Below are 20,329 nucleotides of genomic sequence, written 5' to 3'. Positions count from 1 at the left end.
AAAACAACACATGAGGTCTAGACTATCTTGAAGCCCGTGTAAGAGTTAAAGGCCACACTTACCCAGGCCTGTAACTGGGGAAACCAACTGGGGGGCTTTATCTTGTAAGAGACCACAGGACTGGAAGGGTTCCTCTTCTGGTCTTCAAACCATGGCTCTGGATGGACCACCTGACCCTTGGCATTTGGCAAGCAGATGGGAACAGTACTTTTCACCTCTTCCACAAGGCAACTGGTGAACTGGAAGACCCTTAGCTCTGCTCTTTATCTAGCAGCATCTGCACTCAACAAGAAAGGGGACAGGGCTGGTCTACTGGCATATACCAGCACAAGTTACTACTCTTTCTATAGAAGGCAAATAAAAATATTGTTCAAACCAGCTTCATTGACTTCTCCTGTCACTGAAGTCCATACTTGAAGTAAGAGGTAGAGCTTAAAAAACTACTTCAGAGCACACTTTTTCTCATGTGCTACAACAGCTTGTACACTACCCTAAGCAGAGTACTACACAGCAACTTTTTTTCTTGAGTGAAAAATTCCTGAAGGAGCAAAAAGGCAATCTCTCCGATAATCATCAGCTGCTCAACTATATTAAATTTAGACAAGGCTACAATAGTGCCAGAGTTGTCCCCTGCCCTCTAAAATTAGAACTGAAAGAATGGTGGGCATAGTGCTAAATATATAACTCATTTAAAAATAATGTGCTCTCAGGCTTTCCTAATGCTTGAAAAACTGATCATCATAAATCCCTAAAGATCTGTTTGCACAGCCAGCCCGCCTCCACTAGCCCCAAACATGTTTGAGGAGGATATGCCCTTTCCTGAACATCCATTTTTCTTCACAATGCATAGGAAAAAAAGTAGCAAAGGTCTGCTGCAGTTAAGCAGTACACTTCCTAGTTATCTAGGCAGACAGAAGCTTAAGCTGGCCTCTACTTTCTATTTAGAAACAGATAAAAAGAAAAAACAAAAAGGAAGAGTTAATATTTACTATCTCTCATAAGTACTAGTCCTTGAAAAGTTAACAGAGACCACCCATCTGAAATGATCAGAAGTGTGAGCTTTAGCCCTTCAAGCTATAGGAAAAGCTTAAAGACCTTCCACAGAACACCCCCCACCCCCCTAATAAAGTAAGAAGCCTTGTTTTCCTACTTTTATTTCTCAGGTCTAGCAATACATAACACTAAAAATTTCAGAATAAATAAAATAAACAGGGTGGATTAAGAGCAGTTGTACATAGAAACAGTACCACAGAAAGCCTACACAAAACCATTTTTCTTCCTAGATAAAAAAAAAAACTTTTCCTTCTCAACACCCACCAAGGAAGAGGACACACTGGGGGAACAGCCCTAGGGCTGCAATGAATTTATAGCCAGTCGGGACCTGGCATGTAAATTGGCCCAAAGGAATGCTGGGACCTTGGAGGACTTAAAATTTTTCATCTCATGAGGCAAGGGGTGTCCTGGAAATTTTTGGCTTTTATTTACCAGCTGTTTCTCTTTCTCAGTTATTTCAGCTACTGGAGCATCTGCAGCAAATGTTGAGCCTTTGAGAAGAGTGACACAAGGGGATGGGAAATCTTTGTTTGAGAGGTTTTCATGGATGTACCCAAAAACGACTCCCCTGTTTGGTGTGGTTCTTCCTTGGGGCGGGGAGAACAAATCTGGGCTCTATAAGAAGCCAGACCACCATTTACTTACTGGTTGTGTGTGGAAGTGGAGACCTTGGTTAAAGGTGATAGTGATGTTTCACTACAAAATTTAGCTAAAAATAGTGGTGTTTTTTAATCTTTTGTTCTGTTTTAGCAGGGGTGTGGGTTTTTTGTTTGGGTTTTTTTCTATGTTTATGGGAAACTGTAGAGAACCCAGGTCTCTGCTCTTGGTCTTCTGTAGGGCTGTGAAAGGTGTCTGTGCTATGAGAAGTGGGTCTGGACTTGATCTGCTGCAAATATAAATGCTTGTTAAGGAAGCAAACAGGTCATATTACACTATTCTTGTACCTTAAATAAATCAAGAAAGGTGTAAATGTGCTAGTCATGAACTTATTTCTCCCTTGGGCTGCTTCCATGAGATGTTTCTTTCTCTTCTTACCCCCGCCCCCCCCCCCCCCCCCCCCCCCCCCACCCTTCTTCTACCTTTGCTGTTTTGGATGGTATCAGCTTATTGGAGGGGTTTGCTGAAAATAGTAATATTAAAAAGGCATGTTTTTGGTTTGTTCATCTGGAATATTCTAGGAAGGATTAACTCTTCTAATTCTTCACCCCATAAATTTGGCCTTCCCTTTCTAGTTTTGTCTTGCAGAAATGTTAAGGCAATAAAAGTATAAGTAAAATAAGATGCAGCTTTTTTTTTAAAACAGGTATACCTCTTGCAACCTTAATCACCAAGTGATCTGCTGGCTTTTTTAATGACTAGCAAGTGAAATAAACATTTCTATGCTTTTCTGCTGGAGAAAGGCAGACCCTACCTGGAAGAGTTTCTTACAACATGAATCTAATTTTCTGGGAGGAAAAAAATAGTATAGGAACTCAAGGTTAAACTTTTTTTTTAAAGGAATCCAGCATGTGGATTCAGCGATGAGTGGGCAGTGCAGAGCTTGTGCCTGGGGCCAGTGCTTTTCACGAGGGGCATCCTGGTTTGATGTCAAGGGATCTGCCATTGATTAATGCTCTTAAGGTACTCGCCAAAACACATCTGGCAGAAAGACCCTTCCCCACCTTTTATCCTCTATATCCCCAAGGAAGTGGAGGTTTGGATTTGTTTCCCTTCTTTGCTCATGAGAGTGTAAACTTAAAATGTTACCTCTAGGAGAATGCCTTAACTTTCACTCAACAGGCTGTTTCTGGGGAAACTGGTGTTTTTGATGACCCTATTCTGAAAATGATTACTTTATCACCCCTAGGAGCCGTTCGCTACTCTGTGGACTTTTCTGGACTTGGGCTAGAGTTGCTGAGTTTTAACTAATGAAAGTAAATGAGAATTAAAGAAATGCTACTGTCTGCTCACTTCCTAAAGGTGGTTTTCTTGAAGCAGAATAGCTGCAACAATTCAAAAACCTCAATCAAGTTTTTTTTTACTGTTTAAAAAACACAGTATTTTATGGATGTAATTTATACACAGAAAAGAGGAGGGCTATTCCCAATATTATCTTTATCTTCTAGACATAAATAACAAACAACTCCGGTAATCAAAATTTACTGCAATTGTAATAGGTTTTGGCATCGTTTATGTATTGCAGGGAATGTTAACATAATGTTGACTTTCAGGACTGAGGCCAGGTTTTTTTGATTGTTTTTTTCTTGTTTTTTTTAGGCTAGATCCATTATATTAAAAAAAGGCTAGTATATTTGTGGCGTTCAAGAGATTAATTCTCATAAATAACACTGTTTATATCTCCTAATCAGAAAGTTGAAATTATCTGTGACAATGTGAACACTAAGAAGTTGTATACTATGAAAATATTTCAATAATTAATGCATGCACTATCTAGAGCAATTGACAGTGAGGTCATAAACATAATGGGCCATCTGTGTTTGATTTGTATCTGAAAATGCTTAAAGGGAAAGGCAGGTAATTCAGGCTTCTCTTACAAATGTAGACAGGCAAGATTTTTCACCTCCTCAGAAGGCTGTTGAACCATTTCATTACTTTAAATAAGAAAAAAAGTTCTTCCAGACTAGAGCCTTTTAACACACTTGCATTTTGCTCCTGTATTCTCTGACAAGCAGAGCACACCGGTGGGACTTTAGATTTCTTTTAGAGTACACAGAGGGTTGTCAGTCTCCCTTATTTACTTTATGTTGTTTGCTCTATAAAAAAAATGCCACTTCAGGCTCCTGAGCAATCCCACTGGCTCACTCTGCATTCTGGGACCTGGGTTTAAATAGTTTCCTTTGGCCCTTTCCAAGTTCAAATCTGCGCTGGGCTGTTGAAAGACAGCAAAACTTTTATGCAGGGATCTGGCTCATTGCACTTTTATGACCCTTCTCTGGATTTGTCCCAGCTTGTCTCCTGAACCTTTTCTCCCTTTGAAAGTCAAGGTTCAGGTTACCTGCATATCTGGCATTGGATTTAATTTAGCACTAGATTTCTGTGCCGTAATAGGGAGAAACGGATTGTGCTGGTATCGTTAGGAATAACTCTTTATCTCGGAACTTATATGCATTGGCATAATGCCAATATCAAGCTGGAATGACTCAATAAATAAACAACCAAATACCCCTCTTGTTTTCACTGGCTGATCTGATGACAGTCAGACCTCTGCTCTTGGCACTGACTGAGGTTCTACTGAAGGAAATGCCATTATCTTTCCCATGCCAGGCAGAGATTAATACATTCTTAGAAACTGAATCCAGGCAGGACTTCTAAACGATTTCATGTGACCTCCTGTATATCAGGGCTATTAAATACTACAAATTACCTGTGATAAGACCAGAGATTGTAACCTATTTAAAACTCTCTACAGTTGTTTCCCTCTGCTCTGCCCTTTCTTGTTCCCCAAATATTAAGTGTAGGCAGAGAATAGGTCATAGCAAGGTAGCACTATTGGCTAGAGAAACTGGCTGAAATGCAGCTGGGTAATCCCCCCCAGTAAGAATTCCCTATTGTCCCTGATAATCTGATCTGGGGTTAAATTCTTTCTCAGATCTGAAACTGGTGATCAGTGCCATCCTGATCATGAAAAGAACAGACACCAGCTACCACCTATGAGATCTCAGCATTGCTCCTGAAAATTTTGACCACCTCTTCAGCACCTCATCCCTAGCATTGCAAAACCTTTGGTGTAGCCAAGTGGAAAATCATACTGGCATAAGGCAAAACCAGAAGCTGAATTATATCACCAAGGTGTGAGAATTACTCTTGATATTGCAAGTACCTGTCCAATGCCAGAAGTCTGAGGCATAAATATTTTCTTAATGTTGAACTACAAGGGTCATAAAAGGAGACAAGAAAAGGCCCCAGATTCACAGAGTAGTAAGAGGAAGACTTTGGTCTGTGGATGCTGAGGCTGGCAATGCATTTCTCTCACTTACATAAGCATCCTCCTTCTTTCCCCATACCCTCTCAAATGAGTCCATCTAAATTGCCGGGTGTTCCAAGTCGGACCACGAAGAAGACATTCTATGTTGTCTCAAAGCAGGTAAACAACCCTTTGCCTATGTTTATCTTCAGCTGTACTGTTCTATCCACAGATCAAATAATTTCTCCTAAGAGCTACAGCAGAACCATTTTTTGTTCTTTTAAGAAAGCAAATTTTGCCTTAAACACTTCAAGCCCACTAGTCTCAAGGTTTAGCAGTTTTCAGTAGTGGGAAACCACATTTTACTTAAAAACAGTTTTTGTAACTTCTGTTTCCACTTTTGCATCTTGTCATGTTGGTAGCAAGGTCAAATGTCCCATGATATCCAATATTCTCCCTGCGCACAGGTACTGCTGCTTAGAAATAGGCGATGACTCCTTACTTTTTGTTAAACAGCAGAAGCTGTGTTTATATGTTGCGCAGCAGTGCTTGTTTCTAGTACCTACATTATTTTCATCTCCTATGGTCTTACTTCACTATTTGTCTCCCTTTTTAAAGCAGAGTTGGACCCAGCTGTCTATTTATCTTACCAATGCTTTTTGTTAGAAACGAGATAATCTCCTTGTTTCTATTTGGATCTTTCTTTTTTTATTCCAGCTCTGGACTCCAGAGAGTTTTGGCCTCTTTATGCTGTAGCACTGAGTAGAGGTGGAGATTAAATCCTTCAGGTTCAACTGTTTTGAGACAGTTTCCCAGTCTATAAAAGTAGCCTCATTCCCCAACTTTTGCTGTATTTAATTACGTTACAGGGAATACAGAACAACAGACTGCTCTGAATCAGAATCTTGTCCTCTCCCATCATTTGTTAGTAATTCTTCCTGTCATCCACAGATTTTATTACCACCATTTTATGTACTATGTGAAAATTTTGTAATAAAGTTCATTATATTGTAAACTGCAAGATGGGTCAAACCAAAGCAGAACCTGACCCAAGCACAGTCTGTGACAGATATTTGGGGAAAGAGTAGAAGGATGGCTCTGTACTCCCCTGGTTTCATAATCAGTAGTTAAAAGACATCCAAAGCTGATGTTTAATATTACTCAGTGAAGTTTTCTGTTTTTTTTTTTTTTTTTTTTTTTTTTTTTTTTTTTAAAAAAAACCCATATAGACTTCTATTCTCTGCAACATCTATGAAAATGAGTTCCATCATTTAATTTGTGCTGAGGAGAAAAATACTTTCTTGTAACAAGTGCCTTATATTGTATTTTGAAAAATAGTGAATAATCATTCTCTGCTTACCTTCTTCACTCTATTCCAGATTTTATAGGCCAGATATTGTCCCCTCTTTCTTTTTTCAGCTATTCTTTACTTACAAAAAGGCAGCAAGGTGTTATAATCTTCTGCATCTACTTCGAGTCAGAATGACCAGAACTATCATGGATTTATACATGACATGAAGATATTTTCTGGGTTTTCATTCTCTACTTATATTCTTCTATCTTCCTTTCCCTTTTGCGGAGCACTGAATTGATGCTTTACAGTGAATTATTCACAATTGCTGAGATCCTTCTGGCATAGATGTGCCTAGAGCCTGTCTGTGTCTATCATACCTGCATTGCTCTCCACCCAGTGACACTGAATTTCTCCTGTTTTTTTTTTTTTTAATATCCTGGATCTTTTAGCTTAGATAGTCTTGCATAATTGTTTGTTGTTGGTCCATATGTGATCAGCACAGTTGGTAACACAAACTCCTAGGGGGACTCTGCTCAAGAACTCTCCCTGGTCTGAAAATTGAGTATTTAATCTTGTAACAATCTCATCTTATAACAGCCCAGTTTAAGGGCCTTTGCCATGAAACCTTCTCCAAATCTTTCTAAAAATCTGTGTACCCTTCCTGGAGATGCACACGCATTTCTTGATTCCTTTGACAGAATTTTATTGGAAAGGGTTTGTGCAGACCAAGGAACGGTGCTGAATATCACCTGGCATTAAAAACTGTGGTGGCTTTGCTTAGTTAAATTTAAGATAATTTCAAAAGGAGAGGGTGAATTTCTACTTAGGACCGTGGTCTGACATTCAGGATATACAGGCTATACTCCTCCTCTGCCAAAATTCTGTCTTACTGAGCAAGTTGTTTCATCTTTCTGTGGTGCAGTTGCTCAGAGGTGAAATCACTACTTATTTCTTCCTTCTCTATTTAGCCTCCAAGTTTTCCAGGATATAGGCAGCATATTTATATGTGCATTTCTTTAAAGCATTTGGTTTGGTAACTCTGGATGTTGTAATCCAAACTGATAATGCATTTGTTAAGGTCAAACAGTTTGATAAGAACATTAGGTGACTGCTTTTAATCAAGCTCTATTTCACTTTTTCAATTAATACATATTTTTTTAAAATTTTGGTGATACATTATCTCAATGGCTATATTTGTTTTGGCCACTAAATCAACCAGCATGCCATAAGCAGCTTTCAAATTCTGTGTCATTTCAAGTCAAATTATTTTCTTGCTATTCTGCTGTTTTAAAAAAGCTAGTTGGACTCCAGCACTAATAAAGTCAGCAAAATGCCAAGGACTTATTTTCCTGAGATTTCACTAAGGTGTGATAATTAAGAAATGTGAAGAGAACAAAAAACCCACAGTGCCTCTGCACTGAAGATGTTGTGCCTTGAGAGTCTGAGTAATAGCTGTTGGGTCAGTGACCATAAAACAGTCCTATAAATGCAGAATATAAGATCTGAAACGGGGGCATTGCCTCACAACAATTATGCCAGCAGCTAATGGTAATATCCAGTGGGTTACCCGTCCTTCCTCCCTCACCATTTAAAGTGACACCATCCCCGTTTTCACTCTGCATCTATCATAAAGACACATTGATTTCCTTTCGGAGGAAAACACATATTTCTTCCCTCCTGCTAAGAAGATAAATCTGACAGATTTTAATCAAATGTAGTTGTTCACAACTACAGAAATGTTTCCAGTGTCATAGATGAAAACCTTTTTGTTTTTCCCACCCCCCCTCTTCCCTTTTTTGAAAAGGAGGAGATTTCTGGAAGCCAAGTTTATTTGGAGAGTACACCTGTGCTAAAAATCTTACTATATGCACCGGCCATTAACATTTCAGAATGCCCTATGGGCAGGTTTAACTTTACTGCCCTCCAACATAATGCCTGTCTTGTAGTGGTAACCATGAATACTGCTATAGTTAAGGGTCTGTCAGTGGTTCTATCATAAACTCCCCTGTTTCCAGGGTTTTTATAACTCAGCCATAAAAACTCTCTCCAAGCTAAAGCTTAGCTTACCAAGGCAGACATGATTCTGATCTTGGAAAGGCAGATGATACATATCCCTCTGTCTCTTCTGAAATTAGCTATGATCCCCCAGGAAGGGCTCTCACAAACCATGGGTGCCATACATGTCCAGCAATATATGATAGATGAAGGGGGAACAGTGTCTTAGAAAGGCTTTAATCCTCTTCAAATGGCAAATAAATTGGTCTTTTTACTTTGAAGCAAGAGGAGTCAAACAACACAGTGCTTTCCAATTTAAATTGCATTTTTACTTTAGTCTTTTATTTCTTAAAGTAACTTTAGGAGTTCATTACATCTTAGCCTGGGCCACAGGCAACAATCTAATAGCATTTAGAAATGTGGAATATCATTCACTATTTAAGTATTACTCTGGATTTAAATTGGTGGGAATGAATGTAGAAGTGGGTATCCTGAAGGAAAAGATCAATCAAATCAGAGTAGAGCCAATGTTCACAGCAAGGTAGAAACCATGCCTAGTGTGACCCTGAAAGAAAGGAAGCTGTCTTAGAAATGTAAAATTACAATTTAGATTTCTGCTTATTTGACTGTAGACTTAGCCCAGCTTGTAGGCGAGGCTGGCTGCAATGAGCTCCAGAAGTAGAGCAAATGTTGGTGTGTAATACTAATATTCTATAATGGCAGCTAGTATAGATTCATGAGTCATGAACAACGTTTTGGTTATACGTTCTTCAGTGAAATTAGAATGTGATAGATGGAGAGCTGTATTATGGTTCTGATGCTGTGTTAATCCCCACTAATGAAAAAAAAAAAAGTACAGCACATTTTGGATATTGGAAATGCTTTTTTTGGGAGCAGGAAGAAGAGTTCAACTCTGCCAGGGTATCTGCAGGTTTTCCATTCTATGGTGGTAGTTACTTACTGATGCTTGAGGTGCTCCAGTCCTCTTTATTCCATCCCTGAGTACACTAAGGCTGAACACACTAAATATTTTGAATTTGAACCTGCATGTACATCTGGTCAATAATGAAGAGAAAATAAAGGAAATACCTTGAATGTGACTATTTAGATCAAAGAACAGCAGGCCAGTGCTGACTCCTGCTAAAGTGTTTGGCTAATCTAGGCTAATATTTGACTAATAAAGCTCCATCTCTGATAATTTTAAACTTGTACTCTATTATTGTAAGTAAGAGATTCTTCAACAGCCTGAATTTGGCGCAACAAGTCTTTCCACTCCTCAGCCTGATTTCAGCCACGGTCTCCAGCTGAGTGGTAGCCAGTGGGCTAGATGGTTGGGTTTAATGTGGGCAACTGTTGCATTAACCTGCTAGAAGAGGCAGCACCTTCACACGTTTTATTCCTAGTGCTGGGTTATATCTCTAGTATTTGACATTTTTACTATATTAAAATTTGGGCTCTAAGGAGCAGGAAAATAGTGACTCAAATTGTCGCCTCTCCTACGGTGATTTTATTTCTGGGTGCCATACGAGGCGTGTAGCGTCTATTGCCACTCCTGTGCCAAAGTGAGGAAGAGGCATATTTGCTTCGCCCCATCTTCTGGTTGTCATTTTGGCAAAGCTTGTTTGGCTTGACTGGGGGAATAACGTGGGCCATGATGTGAGCTGGCACTGCCTGCAGGGAGAGAGGGAGAACAAGGGTCCAAGTGTGGTTTGGTCCTGATTCCTCCCCTGCTCTGCTCCTGGGACAGCTGATCTGCTCAGTGCCTCTGGATGCTTCACGCTCTGACCCAGGGGAGCAAAGGAGAGGGAGGAAACTACTGACCCACCTCTTCCAAAGAACAGTTTGTAGCAGTCCAAGGAAAACTATGGAAAATGAAAACAAATTAAGTAGGAAGGGGAAAAGGGTCTTTCATTTGCTATTTCTACACTGATAATGGAACATTAATGTAAACCAGGACCTTTTTTGGAAATGAGTCAGAAGTAAGCCCTGACATATACTTGTACACGGTATTTCTGCTTCTGTGTTGCCGGGAGCTGTTATGGCTCCTGCCCCTAAACCATTCAGGCCTTACGCTTTTTAGATCTAAGCCAACAAGACGATGTTCTGGTGACCAAGCTTTTCTCTAATGCTTGGGCCTTTATGAATCTTCTTTCTTCAAGATACCAAGGAAGTTTCTGCTTTTAAGGAGTCTAGTCTCCCAGTGATCTAGGGGTGGATTTGCACTTTTAAGTCCCATCAAATGCTAATAGGAATTCCTTGGTCAAATCCTCTGCTCTGTCCCTCTTCATGCCTCACTGGGAGAAAAGAGCCATTAGTGTGTTTAAAAGTAAATTTCAAGGTTTCCTTTTTGTGTGTTCCAATGGCTGAGGTTTATTCCTCTCGTCCTTTTTATTTTATTGTGAGGCACCTTGAGTTATTTGCATGATAAGACACCCTGTAAATGGATTATATTGTAATGCATTGTGTAGGTTTAATGCTGACAACAGCTTGGTTTGGAAGTAAGATAGCAACTTAGATTTTTAGTTTCTGATGTGCCGTGCAGAGAAATGCCTTTTGAGAAGCATGAGGCGAAGCAGGAGGGATGAGGAGGAGGCAGTGGAGTTAAGTTGTATGAATAACACGAGGGAAGGCTGGCGTTAAAGAGGAGTTGAATACATTAACTTCTCAGCCTCCAAACCGGAGAGAATCAAGGGCACAGATGCGAGTGGCTCTCCCCTCTCTGTTGTAACAGTTAATGTGTTTTTCCCCTTAATTTTTCCAAGAATAGCAAAGGGATGACAATATGTTCTGGTAACAACCTTTTGTATGTGATGAGTGTACCTTTGCAGTCACCGTGCCCAGAATATTATGTCATTATAATACTTATAAACTGAAGTTGGTCCCCTGGAGAAGCCTTATATTTCAGAAAAAGTAGTGAAATGAACAAAAATCTGGGATTTTTTTGGGAGATAGATTGCTCTTGACTCTCACTGGACCATGTAATGAGTGCTGGTGCAGGACGGTCAGTAGTCTGAGTGTAAAGCATGGAAAACGTACACTCCCCAGGAATGGTATGTTTAAATCCTGTCAGAAACAGCTTGGCTTTCCCTTCCAAGGTAAATACACAGTGTGCATTGAGTGGGTATTTCAGATAACACCATAAAAATATAAACTTGGTGTGGAGACTAAAGTGCTCGTCATCTATGCTGAAGTCCTCCACATGGCACTACTTAGTGTTACACGCTTGAAAGATTCTGTGAAAGTGGTGGAAGTATTCCTCTTTCGCCCTTTCATTTGCAATAATTAAACTTACCAGTTTTCAAAACTTTGCTCCATACAGCTTAAAGCTTGAATAAAATGATAGCAATTAAATCAAAGACAGCTACTCTGTTTCACTTTATTTTGTTGGCTGAATTCTGCATGGTACCCAGCACCCCTGAGCTGGTTTAAAGTTCTTGAGCACCTCTTCAGCTTTTGGCACACACATGGTATCCTTTCACACTAATAGGACTATTCACATCTTAATCTGCAGTCTGATAGGTAATGGTAAATATCTTAACCAACTGTTTATTACCTATAGTGATTGAATGGTGGAAGCTGAACAGTGATGCAAAATTTATGCATCACTTAAATTAGAATGAAATGCTGCTTGGAATCACTTTAGGTTTCATTTTTTAACTCAAAGGACTCATGAATAGCATTCTGAAAATTACTTTGATCATTGCACTCTTTTTAAAAAAAAAAAAAAAAAAAGGGTGTACCTTTTGGGAAGAAGCCTTTGAAATCATAAAGTGTAACTAAACTTAGGCAGCATTCTGTGACCTGTCAGGAAAGGACTGATCCTATTAAAGCTCCACTGCATGTGGTCAAAATACTTTAAAGAGATTTTTGTAGGTTTCTGTGTTTACTGACGTCAGTGTGGCAGAAGGGGACAATTGGCTGCTAAGTTGTTTTATTTATTTATTTTTTTAAAGAGAAAATGAACTTAGACAAGCCACCAAAGCATTCCTGATTTATGCTGCCGTTTTGGTGACGATGCAGTTTCTGGGACATATTGTCACTTGATTCAGCTTTCTGAATCTGTGACTATTTAGAAAAAGGGACATTTTGATTTACCAATCCATTCTTTTCAATTAAAATATAGAAAACTGCTTGTCTTCCCTGAAATTTAGACTGACTCCATGAGGAAGGAACTCAGCACTAATCGTCCCTTATAGATGAGTGGCACGTAAACCTGGATTAAGTCTAGCAATCTGAGGAAGCAATATGAGGAAATGTCTCACTTAAGTGCATGGTCTTTGTGCCATTGCACTCCTGCATTGATAAAGACATGCTGTACAGTTGTATAGCTGACACCAGACTCAGGGCAAGAATTAATATTTAAATTAAAACAACTGGTGCTTTTAAAGAGGGGAAGAGGTTCTTCATAAAGTACGAATAAATTCTCCATTTCTGTCTGTGAAGACGTCACTAACAACTCATTTAAACTCTTGTAAAAAGAGCGTTTGTGCTCGAACAAGAAGTTTTGCAATCTGGAACAAAATGTTACTGATTAGGGAATTTGGATCTCAGCTGCTCCTGAATGACTCCAGATTTGATTTCATTCATGTCAGTGCTGTTATTCCAGATTTGCATAAGGGCAATAGACTACACTTTAGAGAAATCAGTGTTACTGAACTATTATTTAATTAAAAAAAAAAGAACCTTCTTTTGACCCTAGGAGCAGTACTTATGGCCTTTTGCAGCTGAAAATGTCTGAAGCAGGTGAAAGCAAAGCTGTGCAAAGGGTATGAAATTTCATGAAAATGTGGCATGTGCAGCATCCTTTCCTTTTGTGGGTTCACCTGTTTGTGTGGCTTCTGTGCTATGTGGGCTGAGAGCATTGTATCCAAGATAGCCTAGGATGCAGTAAAAACATTGTAAAATAAATCAGCCTGCATTTGAAATCAGAAAAAATTTTGCTTTATGTACAGGGATATGAAGACTAATACAATACTACTGATATGTTAAAAAAACGTGTGATCAAAATTGGTAATAATTCTTCCATTAAATGACAGATAAAACTTTAATTAAGACAGCCTACTTGAAGCCTAGGATGCTTCATGTGTGACTAATTCTGATTGGCAAAAATACTAATTTTAACAAACATAAATTAGCAAGTTTTAGTCTGTAGCTGAGAAGATAGTTGCATGCAAGCGTATGTGTATGTATATATGTGCACGTAGGAGCATGTGACATCTAGTGAAAAAGCACGAGGGGTCTGCCGTATCCCGCAATATTTAATACAAGGTTTTCTGGTGTTCAAGCAATGTGCCTAAGCACATGCATGCATGAATTTCTTGGTACAATAGCCTGCACTTGGCATACATAAGCACCAAAATGCCAGTGGCTAACATGAGCTATTTGTACGTGATACTGCATCTAGTGCTTTCCAGTGGTTCACCAGGTAGACACTGGTTTGGGATTTCTCTATTTCTGTGTGCCTAAGCTGAGACAAACTGGGTGAAAACCCGGCTGCGCTGTTTCAGGCTCCTGGCAGCCCCCAGGAGAGGCTACTTTCTTCTCCATCTGAGGCTATTTCCATTTTCTAGAGCCCTTCCTGTCTGTCCAGAGTTTCCCCATGGCTCATAACCCTAAGGGACTGCACGGTTGCCTTTCCTAGAGGCAGATCAGACTGAGGTCAATGGCATAACTTGCCCTCCAGTTTCTGGGGACTAAGGTTACACCATTGATGTTACAGGAGAAGTGCTAAATGGCAGAATCAGCTGGATGTAGTGGCTACTTTAGAGTATTTTAGCCCTGTGGCTTGAGCACGTGGGTTATATTTTAGCAACTGAGATGACCATTCTCTACAGATATTAAGAATGCAGAGCCTTGTGAATAGCGGAAAATTTAACATTTCATGGATATCACAACTCACACTCTTTTTTTCAGTAATACTAGTGTGTTGTAATTCTTTTTTGCCCTCTATTATCCTTCTACACTGCCACAGACTGTACTTTCATCTTTTGGAAACAACCCTTTAATGTAGTGGCTGAAATTTAATTTAGGATATTTTGTTCTGCAAGTGTGAACTTTGTTTCACAGGAATAACACTGGAGCTTCCATGGTTTTTTTTAATTGTGACTTTTAGAGCAAAAATGCAATTTCGAAAGAAAATGATCAGATTTTTTGCCTGACTATTTTATCTGCAAGCTCTGCCTAGCCTTGCACCCCGGGCTGTGCCCCTACTGAGGTGTGAGTTCCTGCTACCAACATGAATTCTGATATCACATCCTTTCAGTAATGGCTGTTTGCCTCTTTCATGCTAAAACAAGCATAAAGTAATTAAAACTTATTTTTCTTTACAAGATATGGAAAAACCCCCATGATTCTAAAGCACCTTGGAAAATTCTTTTGAGAAACAAACTGCTTTTTTTAATAGGAGGTTCTCCCCTTCCCCTCCCAGCATAATGCAGAACTTTGAATTCTGAATTAAGTTCACCCTCCTGTGTGGGCCCTAATAGGAAAGTTGTTACTCACTCTCATCAACTTCCAACCATGTTGAACTGGAATATCAGAGACAGTCCCTTTGGCTGGCCAGAATAATTTCTGTTCCAAACATCTTTATAAAGAAATGTAAGAGCAGATGCTTGGATCTTTTTATTGTCTTAGTGCCTAATTTACTTGACTGTAGTAGCTACAGAGGGCTTTTGCCTGTATCACTGCAACTTTTAACAATTTTTCTATGTGTTTATCAAAGTTTTCTTCCATTCCAGCTACTGATTTTATTGCCTAATGCTGGCAATACTCAGTTATCTTTATCTCATCTTGATCTATGCTTTTTATTTGAGTTGCAAAAGACCACAGCCACAATTCAGCCTAAGAAGATAAAACTAAAGTAATTCAAGCCCAGTGAATGGTTTTATTCTCTTGTGTTCATACTTTCATAACTTACTACTTGTCTGATCCATTTTCAGCTGTGATGTACATATAATCAACCTTTTCAGACTTCTCACAAGAAAAGCTTTTGTTCACTGTGCAGTAATCAGTATTAAAGGCCTTTAAAATGGTGAAAGTCAATGACACTGTCGCATTGTCCAGATACATTGTTGTTGATGAAGCAAACTGATATTACTGAGAAAGACCAATTTAATCTCATTTTTTTCATCTGTGGTGATCACAACATTTTTCACATATTGTTCTTCACAATCATGTAAGTTGGTACCCACCTCTGATATTTCATTCTAGCTGGGTTGTTTTTTCTTCCCCAGAATAACTACAGAATGATTTGATGGCTTGGAAAAAACCACTGAATGGCCTCAGTCCATTAATGGAGCCTCTACAGACACCATTATATATGGGCTATATATATGTTACAGCATTTGAATCAGTGAAGAAAAAAAATCTTATGGCAAGAAGATACTTGATCACAGATATGATTGTGTCACTATTAGATTTTAAACCTAAAAAGAGCAGCTCTTTAAAAAAGAATAAGAGGAGCAAAATGATCAGGTTTTATTTTCTAGGGGAGCACTGTTTTATATGTCTAATTATAAATCTAAAACTGGTTCCAGAGATTTTGAATCATTTAACTTTAAGCTTGTGATTAAATGCTTTGGTGTCTGGAATTTTTGGGAGGTAATCATGTATTCCTCTCCCAATTTTTAAATGTTTATTTTTGACCCATTGCAAATTAGGTTTCTATTTGGGTGCCAGATAGAAACAAGATCCTTCAAATTTTAGTCAGCAGTTAAGATGCAGCTTGTGATGGTCTCCACTGCTTTATAGCCTGTTAACTGAAATGACAGTCAACATTTGGATCTGACACAAAGGTGGGGAACATCCTTGCACCACCCAAAGCTGTCCCATGGAAGAAGAAAACACTAGCTGGAGTTTCTGGCTCTGACTGCTTCCTGTTTGCCCCCAGGGTGTCCAGCTGCTGAAATACAAGCTCTTATTAGTTTTACCACTCTATGAAGCAGCTTTGAAGACAGTTGATTTTGGGGCACCTTTTTGACTGAGATACCAAGCGGAAGCCCTTACAGAAGCTGGCATTCAAAATTAATTGTATCTGACACAGACTGATACCTTGATACTGTCCTAAAACATGTTTAGATGCAAACATTGCTACTTTTTAAACTAAGTCAAAGGCTATTGGGTGCAATGGCTTTTGTTAGACCCCATAGTCAAGCTAGAAAAAGAGAGACAGCTATGGGGCATTGGAAGCCTTCCTTACGTCTGAAACACAGCAGCAGACTTAGCTAAGTACAGTGGGAAATAGTTGCCACATGTTAACTGTATTAGTTAGAGACAGTTGCTGACAGGGAAATGGTTGGTATCCACAAGAAGAGAATAAAGCAAAAGCTTCTTTTCGGATTTCCTTATTTCTATCTTCTGTTTGAAATAAATATTAAACACCTATTTCCTCATTTTTCCCTCCCCACCCCCAAGAGAATAAGTAGTGATTTGGATTTTTTCCATCATTTTCCTCTGTCCTCCTTTTTCACTCCTCATCTTCCTTTTCCCTATTTTTCCTATTTCTGGACTAAATATTCCACATATTTAAATCTGGAGAAGTTACAGAAGGGAACAAAGGGAAGTTGAAAGTCTCTTAAGTGGTTGAGTTAGTTTCATTTTTCTTTCTGCTGTTATAACTTTTCCAAACCAAACTGAAATTTTGGATATCATTCACTTATTTAACTAAAGTAAGAAAAAGGAAAAATGAAAGGAATTGGACAGGGAACAAAAATAATTCCAGTGCTTACAAAAACATTGTGTAAACAGTAGAAAAAAATCATTGCATTTTGTACCTTATCAAGGGGAGAACGCTTGAGTTTTATTTTTTTAATGAAAAAGCTCTTCCATTTTTCAGCTGCTCTGAGAAATCCAAAGACCTCAGCTGTTTTCATCACTAGTGTTACTGCATTTCTACTTGTCTTGGATCTTGCTTTTACAAGATGCTATCGCTGCTATGCTGTGTCTCTTCTGAATTAACTGAGCTTTTCAGCTGCATATTTTAAGTCTACATGAGTCAAACGTTCATTGGACTCATCAGTCATCAACCCCATATATCACTAATGCCAACTTTGATACTAAGATGACTCATGTCCTAATTATTTTGAATAACAAGTGTGCTCTTGTGGTTGTACAATATGATTTTGCTTGTTACAAAATGGGTCAGCAGAAAGTGGCCACATAATGCAGGCTTGTAAAATGATCATGAAAATGCATGTTGGTACAAAATCGTTCACTCTTATTTTCACAAGGATGATTTCCACCCCCCACTGCAGTGGGTCCATTAAACAACCCCTGGCTCTCTGTAGATAACAGGTACTTGAAAGTTTAAACCTGACAAAGTACATGCTTTTAAATTACTTCTATGCTTTAGAATTATTTCACCTGCAATGTGCTCTGAAAAATAATTAGGCAAATGAGCCACCAAAGAGACTGTGGCTATAATTTTTTTTGCTATTACACTTTCCTTTTTGATTGTTTAACATCTATAGTTCAATAGAACATTGACAATACTACTTTACATCTGTTGCATCTTCTATACCTGTTAACAAAAATGAGGAAAAGAAATCTCAGGCAATCCTGGTGAGATTCATGCAGGAGAAATGTGAAGCCTGGGGAGACTGCTGAACTATGCTGGGCTGTAGATCATAGCGACTTCAGTGGTGGCATGTCCTGTTCAGAGCATGGCACAGGACAATGAATGGAATGAAATGCTTTGGACTGTAACTGCCTTTCCTATCCCAGTTTAACGGAACACCTCAATGATTCAACACCTCAAGAATCTGCGAAAAAAATAGGTGGTGCTGATCTTTGGTCTCCTTCAAATAGTCTCATACCAATACCTTAGCAGGCTACTTCAGAATATCTTTACGCTGTTCTTTAGTTCGCTGAATACTTCATATTTACAACATCAAACACAGAAAGCCACCTGTTGTTTGCAATCTTTAGATGTTATTGAAGTGGTTGTTATGTTACAACAATGTCTATCAGATTCGTGTGACCAGGAGGGCTGTTGTGCAGTTGTTGCCCCCACCTTTATATCTTGTAGCTACATGTTAATAGGTAGAATTAATTAGCTGGTTTACAACTGTTTTGTTCCCATCAGTTATACTACTACTTCAAGGAGAAACGAGCAAAATTTTGCTTCTGAGTTTGCGTCTTTGGAAGTTTATCTTTTATGCTTTGAGATGTGAAGTTTTTCCAGACTAGCCATGTTGTACAGGTGGGAGACAACGAAGTGCTTGGCAAAGTTATGCCCCAAATACTCAGCTGAAAATTATTTTTTTTTCCTAAGATGAAGTTGCCTATTTCAGCTCAGATGGAAAACTGAAGAAGGTAAAACAGAGAGGAGCATGTGGACCACACAAAATGTGAACAGCTAGCTGATCTTTGGCCTGATCCAAACAAATGCTGTTGAAATAATTGAAAATATGCCGATTGACTTCTGTGGGATTTACAGCAGGTCTAAGTTGGCAACTACCCCTTCTAGCAAACAAATCTTGTCTACTTTTACATTTCAGGCTTATAGTTAATCAAGTTACCAAGACAGAAATGTCTGGCATGAACATGTTTCTCTGTTTCTTTTCCCTGAGACTAATAATGTTTCTCCAGAAATTGCTTCCAAAAAACTCAAAGGCCAGTATTTAGATAAGCAATATCAAAATGCTTCAGCATTAAGCTGTGATAAGTATTTCCTCCTGTTTGTTGTAAGAAAGAAGGTTTTACACAAGCCATGTAGTCTTAACTTTCACCAAGTTAAATAAAGGTTTAGTAAAAGGATTTTGTGCCCTTTTAACCTGCAATAACCAGAGTGCATCCTGTGTGACCATTCATTACATATGAAATGGCTGTAATTTATACCAAATGGGGTAGGTGAATTCAAACAGAAAGATACCATCGATGATAAAAAGATAACACTTCTCTGTAACAGATGCTTCATTTTATGATGGAAATGGGGAAGCTGAATGCTGCAGGTGCCGGGCTGACACCAGGCCTGTGGAGAATCATTAGAGCCTCCTCAGAGATCTAGGTTTACTCTGTGTTTAATCAGCCACAGTCAGAAGAAATGGCTTCATTTCAGCTTGATGAGAGCCAGATTACAAAAGGAAGATAGATGGCCAATAAGGTTCATCACTATAAGCATATTGTCTTAATTTGAAGAAACAAGCTGGCATTCTGTGCTGAGGAAAAGTGAAGTGCAATATGGCTAGTATCAAACCCTAGTTATTTTAAGTCTCTGTGCTCCCCACAATGAAAATATTCTGGCTGTTCTTCCTTTGACTAAAATATTAAAAAAATACTGCACATGCCGCAAGTGACCACATTTGCTCCTGAGATACTGCTGCTTTGGGTTCCAAAACTCTGAAACCTACTGAAGTAGTTTTGCTCATCTTAACAATTCTCCAGCTGCTTATTTATACATACATATATTATAAATATAAATATATTTGTGTGTATACACAAGTGAAAAGGTTTGAATTGACTATTGATCAAAAAAGGTCTCTGAGCATAATATGAACATGCACCTCCTAAAAGGGTCGTGGTATAACCATCTATCATGACTTCCCACGACAGCCATGGGGACAATGAGACTGTCAGCTGGGGCAGTACGCTTGCTGTGATGGGGGATGGGACTTTACATTAAAAAATAAAAAGGAACGCAGGCCAAGGAACCCGTTCACACAAAAGATAAACAAAACTAGAGATCTCTGCTTTTCGAATGAAATGCATGATTCATTGCTATTGCTTAGCTTTTCCTTAGTGCTGGTTTTTTTTTTCTTTGTGCATAGACTGACTTTTTGTATAAGCTATTTCTCCAGTTCTCTCCAGAAGAAAGAGTGCTCCTTCAAGCCAGGGGAGCTCTCAGGATAAGAGTATGGGAGCCTAACATGATGATGGGAACAGTATAATTTTTACTGTTTATTTTACAGTAGAATCCAGATGGCTTTATTAAAGTCAGAACCTTTTAGTATCAGGAAATCTACAAATATTTACAATTACGATTTTTCAACTCATTTTGAATTGTGAATCCATAGGAATGTCCTCTCCTATGGCAAATATAAACACCTTAACAATAGGTTCACATTTCCAAATTACCTCTCACAGAT

At 38.8% G+C, this 20,329-nt stretch overlaps 1 long non-coding RNA gene across 1 annotated transcript in view; it reads left to right on the top strand.

Annotated features, from left to right (window-relative positions):
- The first annotated feature begins 2,111 nt into the window (after positions 1 to 2,111).
- LOC308067459 overlaps positions 2,112 to 20,329 on the top strand; it is a 71,177-nt gene continuing 52,959 nt past the window's right edge. The window contains exon 1 of the long non-coding RNA XR_013929624.1: positions 2,112 to 20,329. This exon is cut by the window's right edge and continues 17,694 nt beyond it. This is a non-coding gene — a long non-coding RNA (uncharacterized lncRNA).

The sequence above is a fragment of the Falco punctatus genome (assembly GCF_963210335.1).
Source record: "Falco punctatus genome assembly, chromosome: 7".
NCBI lineage: Eukaryota > Metazoa > Chordata > Aves > Falconiformes > Falconidae > Falco > Falco punctatus.
This window is presented reverse-complemented; position numbering and strand designations above follow the sequence as displayed.